Raw genomic sequence first — 19,451 nt, 5'->3', positions numbered from 1 at the left:
GGTCCCTAAATAGAGTCTTCCCCTGTGTGATAGGCAGCCACTAAGACAGCCACCAATGATCCCCGCCTCCTGGTATTCACGTCCTTGTGCAGTTTCCTCCCCTTGAGTTTTAATGGCCCTAGTGACTCACTCCTCATGAACGGAATACAGCAGAAATGATGGGATGTCACTTCTGAGATGAGGTGACAAAAAAGCCTGTGGCATCCTCTCTGGCTCTCTCGTTTACCCACTCATTCTGAGGGAGGTGAGCTGCCATGTTGAGAATTGCAGAATAGAGACCATGGGACAGGGAACTTGTGCCTCTGGCAGCAGCCAGTGGGGACCCGAGCCCTGCCAACAGCCACGGACATGAGCTTGGACGCCGACCCTTCCCCAGGCAAGCCTTGATAACCACAGCCGTGACCAACAGCTTCACTGCAGCCTTCTGAGACACCCCGAGTCAGAGGTCCCCAGCTAAGCTGCGCCAGGATTCCTGACTCACAGAAACTTCGAGATGATAAATGTTTGATGTTTTAAGCTGCTTAAAGGGATAATGTGTTACACAGCAATAGATAACCAATACACCCATCTTCCAGTACTCCAGAAGAAAGAGAGCCAAGATCAGGCTGACCACTTCGGAACAGCCCCTCCTCTGCTCAGGGCCCAACACACTGTCAATGGCCAAGTAACTAACAATTAACATCAGCCCACACTTGGCCTCTAAAACTTTGCTAAAATGGCAGTTGCCTCTGGCCATTACCTCTTCTTCCCCTGCTCTGCGAAAAGCACAGCAGTTCCTCTGTGCCCGTCTCCTGGAAGTGCCTTACTACCCTTCCTACCCTGGAATTCCGCTGGGGTTGCCTTGTGACCTCAGCCTTCTCATGGGCTGAAAAAAAAGTTATGATTTTAGCGGTTACCCAGCTTTTTCTCATTGTTAGGGCAGAAGCAGTGTTCTCTTGTGGTTTCCTACGTCTTGAGTAGAAGTGGAATCCCAGACCGGATTTGAATTTTGATCTCTCTCTTCCTTTCCTTCTGATCAGATGCTGTGTCACAGGCTCCAGAAAGCCCACATGACCAAGACAAGGAGGCCTGGATTTATTCTTTGAGTCCCAGGTCTGCAGCTGACTGGACCCACCTATTCCATTAACCCCTAAGAGCAGATATGCCTACTGACCTGGAGGCAAGAGAAGAGGCTACCCTAGCAATGGGATTTTAAGACCTTCATTCATGGCTTGAACTTCCCACCATCAAAGCCATTGATGAGTTTGATAACAAATCTGTCGAAGGTAGGTTAACACAGGAAAAAACAGTAAACCTGGGGATTCGAGATTTGAGCTTTTTGCCCAGTTATTCACCAATTGGGCAATCTGTCTTGGGCAATTCACTTCAATTATCTGTGAATCCGTTTTCTTATCTATTAAAGAAGAACCTAAATGATATTCTTATGACAATATAAAAATGAAATTCCAAATGATCAGGAAGAGACTTCTTTTCTCTGACGTGCATTTGTATTACTCTGGGCTTCTTCAGAAGAGCCCACTGTTACGTTGGGCTCTAAGCAAACCAATTAAGCTTTAGGGAAGGTTAAGGAGAACTGCAGTAACTATTATTCTTAGCACGTTTCCCATGCCGTTTTTTTTTCAAATCTTTTATCATTCACATCCCCTAGAGTGGAGACATCCCGATGAGGGTCAGGATCGTCTTCAGACCACAAGTGACGCCCAGGAGGATGCCTGTGTCCAGGCGACCACCTACCATGACGGTGCGCTCCTGGTGGATGCCATACTCCTGGGACCCGCAGTGGCGGTTGAAGCGCCGGGCTTGGTGCTGGGCGGCGTCTCCACGGCTCAGACGAGACAGCCCAGCCGGTACCCGCGAGGAAGCGGCCGTTCTCAAGTGGGAGCCGGTGGTCCAGGTCGGTGCTCACGAGCAGGCGGCCGGGCTGCTGCAGGAAGTGAACGGCCTTGGGGAGCTTCATGGAGCTGAAGGGCTGGTCGAAGCCCATCTCAACGGCACACACCTTGGGCTCGGGCGGCGCGTACAGCCAGGCACCGGGGCGGTTCACCCTGCAGCGGCTCGGGCCCCACGCCCTCGGCCTCCAGCTCCGAGCCCAGGGTCGCGCTGCCCAGCATGTAGGCCTTCGGCCCGGCGCTCTAGCAGGTGGAGCGCGGTGCAGTAGGCCGGGCTGACTCAGACCTTGCGGCTGCTGTCAGGCCCGCAGGGCGGCCAAAGCCCAGGCGCCGCAGCTCCGCGGCACAGGCCTCGCGGGTCTCACTGCTGTTGTTGGTGAGGAAGCCAAGACGCTCGCCCGCCTGCAGCGCCGTCAGGAGGCTCGGCGCGAAGGACTCCGCACTCTCGCTGCGCCCGAGCGCTCCGTCGCCGTTCCACGTCAGCCAGCGACGCCTGAGCCAGCTGGGCGCTCAGCACCACGCAGCGCCGCCGGCCTCTGCTTCCTGCTTCCCTGACACACCGGCTGCAGGAGTGGACACGTGACCTAGACCTGGCCAATGCCAGTGCTTTAATCCTCAGAAAGCAATCCTTGAGACCTAGGAGAGCCCTTCTCTTCGATTATCGTAAAGATTCTGGAGAAGGTAGTGGTCCTCGGTTTTTCCTAAGCTAGGAGGATGTGCGTTGGGGAATTCTGGCCACCACGTGGAGAAAAGCTTTCTGCAGGATGAAGCCAAGACAAGGAAAGGGGGAAGGGAGAGAGGGCGAGGTCGCTGGGAGGGCCATGTTCCCGTTCCAGTTTCTCAGACTCTGATCCCTGCAGCTATTCTTTAGATTCTGCGAGCAAACCTAGCACCCTTCCCAGGTATGTGAATGCACGAAAAGAGCGGCTTTGAGTTGAGTTTCAATTACTTGCAACTCGAACAATCCTGATAAATACAGGGACGGTGTGGAGGTAATGAAAACAACCCCTACACGACGGGGCACAGAACAAAAGGCTTTGGGCTAAGGTGATGGGACTCTTCAACGCAGAGAATCCAGGGGATGCAGGTAGAACATCCAACTCGATTCCTTTCCAAATGTACATGCTGGAGATTGCCAACTACTCCTTAGAAAGTGGAGAAAGAATGGAGGCTTGTTTTTTGCAAGATCCTAGTCAGACTCTTAGGCAACAGGGTATCCTGGGCATGCTTTCTTTCAAGCTGTATTTGTCTGTGAAAATCAGTTGGTGGCACAACCTGTACCCATTGAAAGGACTAACAGAGCAGCCTATGCTGTCTCTAATGCAGGCAGCCTCTACTTTTTAAGTGCAGTGAGGCTCTGGAGACAATGTCATTGATTAGATTGTCATCTTACAAAATTCCAACTGCCAGTGCACTCAGAGCAGAAGCACTGTGTTAGAGCGGAAAGCAGGGGTGTTGGAAAAGCTTTGAAAGTGGAGTCAGGCATCATACTCTCTCACCCACACCCTGTGTGCAAGGGTGAAGGGTGTCACCTCGGTTCTGGAGCCATGAGATGCTAACAGCTCCTTTGAGGATAGAGCCAATAGCCTTGGCCTTGGTCTCATTAGTACCAAACTCTAGCCAGCTGAATTAATCATAGAAAGAACACTTGTCTATGTAACACATGTATTCCCAGGGCAATTAAGCTCTGGGTTTAAAGGGAAGTTACATTTATGGTAGCAATCCATATTTTGCTGAGTTTTTCCACCCTGCTTGCTGTCATGGAATAGCCAGCCCCCCTAACAAGTTTCCCCAAATTACGTCTTGCAACCTCGGGGTTAGGTGGGGAGTTTACGATGCACACACAAAAAAAGCCCTGACAATCACAGTATGGTCTCCACTTCCATACTCTTTTTACCATCCTCTCTTTCTCTGCCCCTTTACTGTCACCAAAAAAGGACTGCCATTGTGTCCTTCAGACACCAGCAATGCACCAACACCATATTGCACTGACATAAGGAAAAATTCTCTTCTAATTCTTAATGCCCACCTATAAGAACCACCAACCACAAGCATTGCACCCTGTGAGCACGCAGAAACACACACACACACACACACACACCCCTTAGTGACAAGGTATACCACAATGTTCCCAAAGAAATGGTGTGTTATACCCCAAATCTTAAAAGGATGTGTTGTACAAAGCTCCCTTTTCCATTCCCATTCTTTTCTTTTCCCATGGCCCCAGACGTGAATCCAGGATGCTGACAGGTAACCAGCCTCCAAGACAACTAACTCCAAAGCTATCCTCCAGCCAGAGCCCCCCAGAGCCCAAGCACTTATTCCTGTCATCCAAAACATCCTGGGGTTCCAGAACCAATCCTTGTGCTTCACTTTGATGTTTTGGTTGCATGTGCATAATTTCTACTTCTGTGTCACATAATAGAACATACAGCGGTTGCTGTTGAATCCAGGAATCTTGAGAAGGAAGGCTCGCCCCCCAGCTTGCCTCATAGAGGGGGAGTCACACTGTAGTGCGCTTCACAGTATAGTGAAGAAGATGAATGTGATCAGGATCATCTGAAAATGACAGGCCGGAAGTTTTCTCTCTGTTCCTTGCCTGACATCTTTTTTTTTTTTTAATTTACTTTATACAGCAGGTTCTTATTAGTTATCTATTTTATACATATTAGTGTATATATGTCAATCCCAATCTCTCAATTCATCCCACCATTCCCCACCCCCGCTTTCCCCCTTTGGTGTCCATACGTTTGTTCTTTACATCTGTGACTCTATTTCTGCCTTGCAAACCAGTTCACCTGTACCATTTTTCTAGGTTCCACATATACACATTAGTATACGATATTTGTTTTTCTCTTTCTGACTTACTTCACTCTGTATGACAGTTTTTAGGTCCATCCACGTCTCTACAAATGACCCAATTTCGTTCCTTTTTATGGCTGAGTAATATTCCATTGTATATATGTACCACATCTTCTTTATCCATCCGTCTGTCGATGGGCGTTTAGGTTGCTTCCACGACCTAGCTATGTAAATAGTGCTGCAGTGAACATTGGGGTACGTGTGTCTTTTTGAATTATGGTTTTCTCAGGGCATATGCCCAGTAGTGGGATTGCTGGATCATATGGTAACTCTATTTTTAGTTTTTTAAGGAACCTCCATACTGTTCTCCATAGTGACTGTATGAATTTACATTCCACCAACAGTGCAAGAGGGTTCCCTTTTCTCCACACCCTCGCCAGCATTTATTGTTTGTTGATTTTCTGATGATGCCCATTCTAACCCATGTGAGGTGATACCTCATTGTAGTTTTGATTTGCATTTCTCTAATAACTAATGATGTTGAGCAGCTTTTCATGTGCCTCTTGGCCATCTGTATGTCTTGGAAAAATGTCTATTTAGTTTTTCTGCCCATTTTTTGATTGGGTTGTTTGTTTTTTTGATATCGAGCTGCATGAGCGGTTTGTATATTTTGGAGATTAATCCTTTGTCCGATGATTCATTTGCAAATATTTTCTCCCATTCTGAGAGCTGTCTTTTCATCTTGTTTACAGTTTCCTTTGCTGTGCAAAACCTTTTAAGTTTCATTAGGTCCCATTTGTTTATTTTTGTTTTTATTTCCATTACTCTAGGAGGTGGATCAAAAAAGATCTTGCTGTGATTTATGTCAAAGAGTGTTCTTGGGCCTCCCTGGTGGCGCAGTGGTTGAGAGTCCGCCTGCCGATGCAGGGGATACGGGTTCGTGCCCCGGTCTGGGAGGATCCCATATGCCGCGGAGCGGCTGGGCCCATGAGCCATGGCCGCTGAGCCTGCGCGTCCGGAGCCTGTGCTCCGCAATGGGAGGGGCCACAACAGTGAGAGGCCCGCGTACCACAAAAAAAAAAAAAAAAAAAAAAAAGAGTGTTCTTCCTATGTTTTCCTCTAAGAGTTTTATAGTGTCTGGCCTTACATTTAGGTCTCTAATCCATTTTGAGTTTATTTTTGTGTACGGTGTTAGGGAGTGTTCTAATTTCATTCTTTTACATGTAGCTGTCCAGTTTTCCCAGCACCACTTTTGAAGAGACTGTCTTTTCTCCATTGTATATCCTTGCCTCCTTTATCATAGATTAGTTGACCATACCTTGCCTGACATATTATGGAGAGATGTATGAGCCATTAAAATCGAAAGTCAAACTACAAAACAAAAGAAAGAGAGGGTGAGTTGGGACTCAGACAATCCACCAACTAGGTGAGTCTATCTTCTTTAATCCAGAGTGCTACAAGTTTCCAGACCATGTGGTAATTTTTTAGATTCAAATTCACATCCTAGGTACCAAGGCCCCCTCATCTTTCTAATCCTGTGTTAGGGACTTTCTTATGTATTATCCCACTTAATCTCCACGATGAAACTGTGCTATCTATGATATTGGAAAAAATATATGTACTTTATCTTTTGTTCTCCAAGTAACACATATTCACTCTAGAAGAAAAAAATCTGATAAAAAGAGACATTTAAAAATCATCCATAATTCCCATGCCTAAAGAAAAGTATTTTAACATTTTGACATGTATGATATATATTATTCTACCATCTTTCCCTATGCATATATAACATATAATTTATAATATTACAACTTTTACATTTTTTCTGAACAAGATAATAGTGAATTTTATTCCATGACATGAAATGTAATTTTCTTCTACAACATGTTAAGGTTACATAAAGTTCCATCATACACCACACACCATGATATATTTAATGGATTCCCTGTTGTTGGAGATTTAAGCTGTTTCCAATTTTTAGTTATCATAAAAATGCTTTGATCAACATTCTAGTAGCAAAATCTTTGCATGTAACCATGATTATTTCTTTTGGATTGGTTCTTACAAGTAGAATTTTGGAGTCATAGTGCCTGTCAAATTTTAAAGGTTTGCTTCTGTTGTACCAAATGTCCCTCTAAGTAAGTTAGAGCACTTTAACGGCCACAAGTAGTATAAAAAAGTACTAATTTCCCTGCAGCACTGCCAGCATTTTTACTTTTATCTTTGCTGATTTTTTGGAAGAAAAATTAACTTTCATTTGTTTAAAATGTGCAATTCTTGACATTTACCAGGGAGGCTAAATAAATTTTTCATGGGTTTACTGGCCATTTACGCTCCTTCTTATGTAAAGTGATGTTCATTTCTTCTGTGTCTTTGAATTTATTCCTCTTTTTCTTGTCAATTTCTAAATGCTTTATTATTAAGTATTCCATAAGCACCATAAATATCTTGTGATTAACTCTTCCATAAGGACCAAAAATAATGTCTCCCAGTTTGCCTTTTAATACATTTAGTATTTGGTATACCTAAGTTTTCATGATAAATTTTTATGGAGTCAAATTATTTCATATTTTTCTTTATAGTTTTTATATTTTCATGCATTGTTAGAAAAGCTTTCCAAGATTGTTATTTTTAAATTACTTCATTATCTTTTAGAACTATAAAGTTTTGTTTTCACAGGAACGTCTTTACTTTGGGTGTGGTCTGAAGGAGAAATCTACCTTTATTAAATGGCTAGCCATTATTAGGTAATCCTTTCTCTTCTCACTGAGTTGAAATGCCAGTCTTATCACATAAAAAAAAAATTCTGTTATTTTGAGTCGATTTTGGTTCCATTTCATTGATTTAGCACAGAGTGACTCTCCTCATTTTGTGACCTGCCTTTTCCATGTATCCCGCTCTACCACTGAGAAACTGATTCCTTTTCTACACAAAATGAACACTAGGCATCTGTTTTTAGACTTCCTTGAAAAGCAAAGAGTGAAAATAATGATTAGCCATGGATAGCTTTAAATCAAAGAGTGTCATTCAAAGCAAATCATTCCTAAAGTAATGGGCTTTACTCCTAGTGTTTTTGTTACTATTAGCCATTAGCAAGTGAAAGAGAAAAAAAAAAGTCATGTTAAAACACTTGTTGCTCCCTTTATTAACCCTTGAATTACATGGAGATCCAGTTAAAGTCAGGTAGGAGTTGGCCAGAGTAGCTGTGCTTTACAATCCACATATATGAAGCGGAGAGCTGTGACCCATCCACATGGCCATTCTTCTCAGCCGCTGCTCCTTTAACATGCTAGAGTAAGAAGCCACTTATGATACTGGGTAGTGTAAATAGGCCTTTGACCCTGCACCAAAGACCTCTATCACTCACTGTTTTGAATCTGTTTCTGGTCAATTCAGTTGGCCCGAATGCGGCTCTAATGAGGCTGAGGTCACGGGTTCAATACCAGTGTGGTCTAATTACCAATAAGTCAACTGTTTCAGCGTCTCAGCTTGTACTTCTAAACCAAGCCAGCCACTTTTGCATAGTCCCAGGTTTGGACACACAGGGGACAAGGTGAGAGAGCAGAGATAAATCAGAACAAATCTCCCATCATACTGGGACGTGCACTCAATGCCCTGCTGTTGGCAGGTCAGTAGCAGGGTTTTGGAGACAAGCAATTGGAGCACATTTTTCTATTGGCACCACGGCTGTCAGTAATTGGCATCTAATCCACCCCCCCACCCCCATCCTGCAGAAAGGCCACCGAACTCCCCTCTCCAAGGACTCACTATTCTAATTTAGAGAATAGAGTTTGGGGAGGTGGCAGTGTGTCCGGCGCTTTAATGGGATTGTTTGCAGTAACCATGGATGCCTAGGGGAAACTCAGTCGAAAACTAAATGAAGATATAAGCTTTCTTTTTAATTTCATTAGGAAGTAAGTAAAACATGTTAAAGATAATTTGGAAAATAAGCAAGGAAGGAAAACATCCAGTCTCGCCAACATAACACATATACAATTAGAAACTTTAGACCCATTGTTTTACTTGTTCATCACCATTTTAAGGCATTACACAAATAACATTTTATAGGAGGAACAAACATTTTTCGAGAAAATGGAAATTACCTACTATCCGTTAACAAGGTGACTATTGAAAATTTTCCCAGAGATGCTCGGCGCTCACCCACGGAAGCCCTGTGTTTGGAGTGACTTCTCATAAATGCTGAGTCCTCAAAGATGCCGACCCACCAACCCCACAAAAGGCCCATCAGTTAAATTTCCCAGGAAATAGAAGATGCCTCAGTAATCTTGATACCACCTAATGCTTCAAACACTAAAGAAGTTTCTAATCACAAGTATTCAGCACAGTATCATTTGGAAAACATCAAGAGAGGAGGAAAAAGGCCTCCTACCTAATGTGAATGCAGCAGAACTGGCACTCTCCTTTAGAACGTACTGTAATTTCTCATGGAAACACTTTGTGAAAAGCCAGTCATATATCGTAGCCCCTAAGTATGAAACCACGGGTCCCTCTAACCACACAAAACAGCTGTGCCCTCGGAGGAAAGGTCATCTGCTGCAGTCATGTTTCTTTCTACTTTTAAAGAAATGTCAGACCATGTTTTATGCGGTCCTTATGACAGGGTGCTGTTTATTGTATCACCAAGCTGCCATAACTTCAGGACGAGGAAACTGCCATTATTTGGAGAGTATATATCTTTCTGACTTGCAGGAAAGATGAAAATTAAGAACGGCCCTCTTTTGGAGTGGGTCTAAGTATTCTTTGACAGTCGCCTACAATATTTCAAACGTCTTCGTCAGGCCCATAAAACCCAACGCTCACCTCACTTGGCCCAGCTGAAACTGTGGAGGAGTTAGGACATTTATCGCAAGTGTGGTGTGAATTCTGCCACTCGGCAGATGTTTCTGACTGAGAACTTGCAACCAGCTTGCTTGGTGCCCCCAAGGACAATGAAATGTACATAAAGAGATTGTACGACAGTAGGAAATAATAATGATAGCTAATGTTGATCAAGTGCCAGGTTTCTGTGCTAAGCCTTCTACACACATGACCTCAATTTGTCCTCATTTCTCTGGGGACACAATGAGACCCCTATGACACAGACAAGAAAACTAAGATAGAAAGAAATCAAGGGACTTGCCTCAAGGTCCTACTACTGCAAAGCAAGCGTGCCAGGGTTCAAACCTGGGTCTTGTCACTCAGAGCCACACATGTAATCAACATGTAATCAACATGTGTTGACCGCGTGATGTTTCCCAGGCAGTGTGGTCCCACAGAATGATAAGGACCTTCTTCCCAGTGCTCATATGCTCCTATTACGATCTAAGTTGGAACTGAGAGAATAAGTTCCCTCCGCGTGGTAACAACTGTGTGACAGCTTTCACTTGAAATCAGATCTGTATGACCTCCAACTCTATACTCAAGATGCCAAAGTTCTTGACCTGGAGAGTTTTCTAGAGATGAGAAGTAAAGGGAATGTGAAACATTTTCAAAAACCTGCTCCAGGTCTTAATTATCTAGGATCAACAGGGGAGGTGCTTTGATAAAGTCACTCGAATATTCTGTTTAAACTCCTCATCGAATTCTGTTTCAAAGTGTGTTTCTGCTCTAGTGTAGGTGAAATTTTAGGAACACCAAGCTGCTTCAGAAATGAGTTTGGATCTGGACCAAGATTATGAGGGACAAGCGATTCACTAAACTAAGTGCAAGCTGAGTAAGTTAGTCAACCAGTACCTCGCTCGGGGTCACCAGCTAGTTGTGGCATTCATACAGTCTAGGCAAGGTCCCTGCTGATTAGAGCTCGCCCTGGGGATAGGGAAACCACGAGGTTCAGACTGAGTAGGTGACGTGGCCAGGAAACATTTTTCTGCTTAAAGAAAAAATCACAAGGGAGGCTGACAGCTAATACACTAATTTACTTTCTCTCCTTCCCCCTGGCTTGCTTCCCACCCCGCGTTCCCCTCCTTGCTCTTCTCCCTGGGGCTGCGGGAGGGGTGGTCCGAGCCTGTGGTGGGAAATCATGGGATAGGTGGGCTGGCTTCTAGCCCCTGCTCCGACACTCACTAGCTTTGTAACTCTAGACACTTCGCTTAACCTATGTCTTTTGACCTCAATTGCTTCATTTTTTTTTCAGCAGATTTGTATTAAATGCCAAATGAAATGTCCATATTTCATTGGTGACATGAGGAGCTAGGCTAAATGGACCCTAGATCCTTTCGCATTTTAAAATGCTGGACTCTCTCCCTCTTATGTGATGCTCCTTTTTTTTTACTTCCTTCCTTCCCTCCCTACTTCCTTCCTCTGGCACCTGCATTCCAGCCCACCTCTAAGTCTCTCTCTGACCCGGAAGCAGAGAAATAAAGATGGAGGAGAGAGATTCGGTAGGTACCTGTGGAATCTTTCTTCCTTTCTTTTTCTTTCTTTCATCTCTTCTTTCTTTCTCTCTCCCTCTCTTTCTTTTCTTTCTTTCCTTCCTTCCTGACGCCATGGTACCTTTCTTTGACTTTTCAAGAACAGGTTTCAGGGACTAAAGAGACCACTCTTCGTTCATTTCCTCATTCAAGCAAACCTTTTGAGTGTCTGCAAGTGCCAGCATTTTGCGGAGCATGATCATTACAATGACCCTCAATGGGATCTGGGAAATACTCACTCCCATTCATTTGCAAACTGTGGTTCCTTGAAGAGCAAAGGAACTGATGTGCATTGTAATCACTTGCCTTTGCAGGAGTGTCTAAACCAAGCACCTAGACTACGTTAAAGGGGCAGCCGTAGGAGTCCACTGCCATAAAGCCCTCCGGACAAGGACCGTCAGTACGTGCCAACTCTGTCGAATGCATCCAGCCTTGCTGCTTGAGAAGAACTTCAAAGGGCTTGAGGAATAGCTAGACCAGGATTGTCCAAGAGAACTTTTATGATCAGGGAAATATTCTGTATCTGCATTGTCTGATATGGAAGCCACTAGCCACAGGGTTATTGAGCACTGGAAATGTCACGAGTGTGACTGAGGAACTAGATTTTAAATTTTGTTCTACTTTAAGTATTTAAATTTAGATAGCCACATGTGACTAGTGGTGACCACACAGGGCAGCTCAGAAATACAATATTAGACACATATGAAAGGACATAGGTCTCCTAGACAGGATACAGCAAACTGTAAAATGGAAGTCAGGTAATATTGTATAAGATGATGAGATTAAGGGTAATCAAATCCTGAATCATGGGATTGTTAAGAGGAAAAATGCCAAAACAAGGAGAAGAGAGGGCTCTTACTCTTGGACAGTTTCAGGTGTCCCTGGTACATAGTAGCTCTCCAGAACTTCATTGGATGGATGAATGGTTCTGGTTAGGCTTGTTTGGTTATTATAAAGAAAGGGGACTCACCCACATTAGCTTAAGCAAATGATGGCAGTAACTGTAAGAAAACTGTACTTGTTCTACACAGGGGTTAGGATCTTTCAGACCTCCAAAATCAGGAGCTAAATAGAGCTAGGTCTCATGATGATTGGGTGGCTCTGGAATTTCAACCATTATGAAAAAAAAAAGAAAGCATGATATCAGACACCTATAAATACTGTATAAGCACATTTCTGGGTTTAGCTCTGTTAAGTGCCAATGATAACAACAACAAAAAAGCCTTTTAAAGAGTATATCAAGAAAAAGAAAGATAAGTAAGTCTTCATGCTTGGGACAGAGGTTGCTATTAATTGATCATGGATAGAAATAGAACTACTTGGGTCCAGTTTATTTTTTTCCTCCTAGCTTATCTCAAGAAGATTGATCTTCATATTAGAAGAGGTAATGCAAACATTTCAAGAGGGAAACCAGGGTTGGTTATAATACACCCCGTTGCTCTCAGAAAGTTCAGGTCTCCAGATCTGCACAGATTATACTACCAGAGTCTTGTAGAAATAATGAAAGCTGAAATGCTATGGATACTTTCTGAACAACTACGAAGAATGAGAGAAGTCTTGGTAGGCTGGAGAGGATTGAATGTTTTCCCAGTTTTCAAGAAAGGGAAGAAAAAACGTTCTATAAACTAAAGACCAAATAGACTTGATGACCATCTTGAGAGCAATTTCAAAGTGGGCTTTAACAGAAATGCTTTGTGGACATACTTTGAAAGGACAGCAGTGACCACCAAGAGTCAGTACAGGTTCACTCAGAATAAATCATGCCAGTCTAACCTTCATTCTGCTTTTGGCACAGAGAATTGCAAGACATATAAATCACACTTCAGCAAGGCATGTGACAGTGTCTCTCGTTAGAACCTTATGGACAAGATGGAGAAATAAATGTAAGCTAAATATTGGAATTGTTAGATAGATTAATAAGCACTTGGATGGTTATCCTCACAGAGTTGTGTTTAATAGATGGTTGTCACCTGAAGGGAGGACTTTATATTGTGCCACAGAACTATTTGTCCTTGGCCTGCTCTGCTAAACATTTGCATGACTTAGATGAGGACAGTGATGGCATGTTTATTAAATCAGCAGATGACAGGAAACTAAGAGGGAGAGAGAACAGATTTCAGGCCCCAAATCTTCTCGGTCTGAGACAGACAATGGGCCAACTTTAATCAATTTCCACTGTGAGGACCCACCCTAGTTCACTGACAAACACCCCCTCTGGCTTCTTGAAAGACCAGAAGAGGTGAAGCCATGAAAACCTTGCCTGAGTGATTAATAACTCAGCTTCCACCATCTTCCATGATCAGACCACCGGAAACAATTTGCCTTCCAGTCTTTTGGTCTGTTTTGTTTTGTGGTCAGTATAACAGGCACAACATCTCTTATCTCATCCCTTGGCTCTTGATAGGACTGACCCCTGGAATGACTCCTCAGTCCGTTGTCTTGGTGCCTTGCTCTCCAGGAAGAAATTTCCAAGTTTCAACGGACAGTTATGGCTCCCGGTGCTTGATTTCTCTTCCTGGTGAGGAACTTGCAAAGCCAAGTCCTGCAATTTGCCTTGTGATGGGGCTTCTGTCCAGAGAGTGACCATCCTGGGCTTGTTGTGCAAAGCTGCACTATCCTGTGTCCAGAAGGCTCTGCTTGATCTCTGATGTCAGTAAAAGCTCCAGCCAACCCTGCTTTGCCCCTTAACACTTTGGGACTACAGCCACTGTGACATATGATGGACAATTGAAGTTGGTTGTGTTCAAAAACCAGTTTTACAAGGGGCACAGTAGCTTGTGCTCAGTTGATGATGAACCCAAAAGCCAGTGTGATTCCAAGCTCTGCTATCAGAGATAATGAGTCCATCATAAGAGAAGTGAACATCTTTCTTCCCCTTGTGCTAATTAGACCATGATGGGTACCACATGGAGAAACATTAACAAATGGAAACTTCCTTGGAGAAGAATATCTAGCAGAGTTAAGAGGCTTGAAACTGACTAAATAAGCCAAAAGTTGGAAACTTTGGATGTTAACTTTGAAAAGACCATAATAGAAGCCAAGTTTTGGGTCTGGCAAGTGAAGAAGGATTGGAGTTATTCTACCAGACAAAGCAAGCATGATAGGTAAAAACTACAGAAAATCAGATTTCTTACAACAATCTCTAACAACCAGAACTGTCCAAGACTGGCCCAGGCTATTTTAGGAAGTTTTGAGTTCCCTGTTGCTAGAAGTGCTCAAAAAGAGACAGTATGTTATCTGTAATGTTGCAGTCAAAATGCATGATCTCATATGTAGTTAACTAGAAAATATTCAAAGCCCCTTACACCCTAGGTCTATGATTTTATAACTATATATCTGATTTTAACTTGGGCTATTTTTTCCCAATTTTCCTTGTCTACTATTCTAAGAATATATTATAGAGAAGATATATGGCCTCTCTTTTTAAGTTTGCAAGGCCAGGCAGAGGGAAATTGGGGAAGACCAAGATTAATCCTTCTTTGAGGATACAGCTGGTAAATATCTGGTCTCCAAAGTTCTCCTCGCCATTTGTGACAATCCTTGCCCCCACCCTAGCTCCCTTGGGTCCTTTGAAATATGACTTCAATCCCATCTTGTTATCAGACTCTGGACAGCAGGTCAGTTTCCCTCCCAAGCCTTCCTTGTCACAGATGGGAACCATTCCAGGACACTGTGGCCAAGCCTGATGGAGGGGGCCTTGCTTACTCAGTCATTGAAACCCACACAATGACCTGATTGGCTCCTTCTCATACCATGATAAGGAAGGGAACAGAGAAAGGAGGGAGTGATAATGTAGAAGAAGCTGACTAGGCTCATCCATTTTCCTGTGTCAACCCATGGCCATTGCATTTCTGGGACTCTTTCCATCCTGGACCTGTTTCTCCAGCTAAACAGCCTCAAGGTGACTCCCCAACTCTCTCCCATGCCTCTGGACCACCCTTCCCAGATGCGTGTCTGCATCACTACCAGTCTCTGTCCAAATCCACACATCTTTCACATGGAAGAGGAAGATCTGGCTCAATTGCCTTCAGACAGGGAAGGTATAATTATTTTAAGTGTTATTGTTATCATCTCTATTTCCTGAAAACTTACGATGTCAATGCTGGAAGATACTTCCTTTAACAGATAATGAAACAAGACAAGATAAAGAATATTGAATAATTGACTAGTATCAGAGCATGCTGTAGATGGAATCTAAAACATGTGGATGGGAAGAGAAACTAGGTGACAATAAGATAATCTTTTCAAATCTAATTGGAGAGAAAGGAAGAAAGAAAGAAAGAGAGAGAAAGAAAGGAAGGAAGGAAGAAAGGAAAGAAGGAAAGAAAGAAAGAAAGAAAGAGAAGGAAAGAAGGAAAGAAAGAAAGGAGCAAGGGAGGAGGAGGGAGGAAGGAGGAGGGAGGGACAGAGAAGAATGGTAGTGATTGCCAGGGGGTACGGAGTCATGGGGAGTTATTGTTTAATGGGTATAGAGTTTCAGATTGAGAAGATGAAGAGTTCTGCAGATGGATGGGGATGACAGCTGTACAAGAATGTGAGTGTATTTAATAACACTGAACTGTACACTTTAAAATGGTTACCATAGTAAATTTTATGTTAAGTGTATTTTAGCACAAGAAAAAAAATGGGAAAAGATTTTTTTCAAATAGATATGACTGTGATTTTCAATGAGAATGTCTAAGAATCAGCACATAGATAATATGGTAACAGCCTACAGGAATCTGAGACATGATGCCAAATAGGTGAGAAATACATCTATGCTAGAAAGTCATAGTTCTCATGGACAAGAGAATGTCCTCACTCAGAAATTTACCAACACTGAAGCCTTGGTGTTCTGGATTCCCAGCCAACAATAGATTCTGAGTAACACATCCGAAGAGAAGAAGATGTGGCAGGGAAGAGATATTAGGGAAAGACACTGAGTCTAGAAAAGATATTGAATAATGATTAAGAGCATATACAAAACTAATAAAAGTCAACAGACTGAGGCCATTTAGTGTTGGAGCAAACAGCTCTTCACAGCTCAATAGGCCCTGAGGGCCTGGAACAGTGACTGATGCACATAGTAAAGACATCAAGGCATCATTATAACAGTTAAATAACATTCAGTGTTCTTAGTTAATGAAAGAAGAAAAGTATCAAATACACTTTAGAAATACAGTCGGCCCTCCATATCTGTGTGTTCTACATCATGCATTCAACCAACTGCAGGTGGAAAATATTCAGAAAAAAAAATTCCAGAAAGTTCCAAAAAGCAAAACTTGAGTTTGCTGCATGCCCAGCAACTATTTACATAGCATTTACATTGTATGAGGTATTAAAAAGTAATCTAGGGCCTCCCTGGTGGCGCAGTGGTTGAGGGTCCGCCTGCCGATGCGGGGGATACGGGTTCGTGCCCCGATCTGGGAGGATCCCATATGCCGCGGAGCGGCTGGGCCCATGAGCCATGGCCGCTGGGCCTGCGCGTCCGGAGCCTGTGCTCCGCAACGGGAGGGGCCACGACGGTGAGAGGCCCGCATACCGCAAAAAGAAAAAAAAAAAAAAAAGTAATCTAGAGACGACTTAAAGTATACAGGAGTATACAAGCCTTGGTTCTGCTCTTAAGGCCTTTTGACTGATTGAATCAGTATCTAAGTATCTAAGATAATCTCCCTTACTTAAAGTCAGCTGATTATGGGCTTTAATCACATCTACAAAATACCTCTAACACCTAGATTGGTGTTTGATTGGATAACTGGGAATGATAGCTTAGTCAAGTTGACATGTAAACTGACCATCACAGACGGGTCTGAGATTCAGCCAGCAGGCAGATGTGGCTGGACAGATGTGAACAAGCAAGAGAGTAGTAGGAGGTGAGTTCAGAGAAATAACGGAGGGCCTGAAATGTAGTGGGCTGAAGGCCACTGAGAAGAATAAAAAATTTTGAAATCCTTAATTCAGAGAATCAGAGGGCCTAGTTAAGGCTGAAGAACATCAGTTCAGAGTACACCAACCTCTAGGATAATGTTATTTTCTGTAGCCATGAAGCAGTTCAGGTTCAGGCAAGTTGAAGTCAGATGCTCAAAATGATCCAGGGTTTTCCAGTGGACATAACAGAAGAAGGAAATGGGGGCAAGGAAGTTAAGTGGCAAGAGAAATGTAGAAACCACAAACCATGAAGCCTAAACTGGGTAGGAAAGAAAGTGAACACTGGATTGGGGAAGAGCTGGGCTTCAAGAGGCTCAAGGAAGATGATAAAAACAAGGCCATGGGGCTTCCCTGGTGGCGCAGTGGTCGAGAGTCCGCCTGCCGATGCAGGGGACACAGGTTCCTGCCCTGGTCCGGGAAGATCCCACATGCCGCGGAGAGGCTGGGCCCGTGAGCCATGGCCACTGAGCCTGCGCGTCCGGAGCCTGTGCTCCACAACGGGAGAGGCCACAACAGTGAGAGGCCCGCGTACCGCAAAAAAAATCCAAAAAAAAAAGGCCATGATCCAGCAATCCCACTCCTGCATATTCCCAGAAAAAAACGCTAATTCGAAAAGATACATGCACCCCTATGTTCACAGCAGCACTATTTACAATAACCAAGACATGGAAACAACCTAAATGTCCATTGACAGATGAAAGGATAAAGAAGATGTGGTATTAGCAGATGCAAACTATTCTGTAAAGAATGGATAAACAAGGTCCTATGTAGAGCACAGGGAACTATATTCAATATCCTATGATAAACCATAATGGAAAAGAGTATGGAATAGAATATATATACACATAACTGAGTCACTTTGCTGTACAGCAGAAATGAACACAACATCGTAAATCAACTATACTCCAATAAAATTTTTAAAAACAAACAAAACCAAGACCATATGACCAAGGGACATGTATACTGGGTGTAAGTCCTACTGTCCTGCAGTGGTAGAGTTGAAGAAGATGTGGAACCCTATACACATGGCAGACCACTTGGAAATGATACTGTGAGTCCCTCAGGGATGAAGGTCAATGGAAAGAAAAGTCCAGCAGGCAGGTAAACCGTAGGACAAAGAGCCATCGTGATAGATACATACATACATTTAGATTTTTCTCATTGAATACTGTCAGTATTAGCATATAAATGAAAATTGAAGCTATGGATATAGAGGAGGAAAAGGGCCATCTAGGGATGCGGTTAATCATCACAGTGACAATAATGATAGCAAACATTTATTGAGCACTGTCCCCATGCCAGCCACCACCCTAGCACATGCCATGTATCAGCTCAGTTAATCGTCTAAACTGCCCTATGAGTAGGTATTAATATTTTCCCCATTCTAAGAGATGGTGCCACAAAATTTATAATGATAACCCTAGGATTCAAACCTGGAGTCCACACTCTTAATCCCAATCTTATCCTATCAGAAGAAGAGAAAAGAACTGAAAGCATATCCCTAGAGAACATCAATAATTAAGACTATACTATATATAATATAAGCTATTATATAGAGAATGGAGAAACAAGGTCCTCCTGTGTAGCACAGGGAACTATATTTAATATCCTGTGATAAACCATAATGGAAAAGAATATACAAAAAAAGAATGTATAGATATGTATAACTGCATCACTTTGCTGTACAGCAGAAGTTTACACAACATTGTAAGACAACTATATTTCGATCTAAAAATATATATATACTGCCGAGAACATGTAGAAAGTGTATGTGGTTGAGATATGTAAGGGACCCTACATTTGGTATTGAAAGGTGATTTTAGGATAAGCTCCTGACATGACAACATCATGTTTTCTTTGACTCTTTTTTTCTCCAAAGCGGAATGCGGTGGGGGGTGGGGGGCGGGGGGTGGAAAGGGAGGGAAGCGAGTTGAATGTAGTTGAGTTTCAATTAATGAAAGTTTTGTAGTATCTGCTTAGTAGCTTAATAAAAGCAGCTTTAGCCCTGGGAAAATTTCCTCCGGCCTTCCCGCATTCCCACAAGAAATTTTTATTTAAAAAATAATAATCACCATAATAATAATACTTTTTTCTTGTTTTCTAAAGGGGACTCCTTGGACTCCACTAGCTACAGCAGTTACTGAGGAAGGATCAAGGGTTAATTTTAGCTCTCCTGGGTTATGAACACTGGCATGGGACTTAAGAAAAACCTTCATCCAATTTTTTTCCAAATTAAATCAAGAGCATTGATAATTAGTTTCTATCAAAGACATCTAGTGGGAAATGAAAGAACTGAAAAAGCCATAAGCTGCCTTTACTTCTTCATTAATATTTGCTCCCCAATGCAGGTCAAATAAACCACACTCACAGTTTTAAATGAATTGCTTTAAAGTTGATGAATTATTTTTCTCTTTGGATTTCTACCACCCATCGCGGCTAATTA

The 19,451-nt window shown here is 43.0% G+C and overlaps 1 pseudogene; it reads right to left on the bottom strand.

The window, feature by feature from the left end:
* Positions 1 to 230: 230 nt before the first annotated feature.
* LOC132491707 (glycerol-3-phosphate phosphatase-like) overlaps positions 231 to 19,451 on the bottom strand; it is a 33,367-nt pseudogene continuing 14,146 nt past the window's right edge.

This window comes from Mesoplodon densirostris, chromosome 6, assembly GCF_025265405.1.
Source record: "Mesoplodon densirostris isolate mMesDen1 chromosome 6, mMesDen1 primary haplotype, whole genome shotgun sequence".
In the NCBI taxonomy this organism is placed as follows: Eukaryota; Metazoa; Chordata; class Mammalia; order Artiodactyla; family Ziphiidae; genus Mesoplodon; species Mesoplodon densirostris.
Note: the sequence above shows the minus strand (reverse complement) of the source record. Positions and strands in the feature narration are given on the sequence as shown.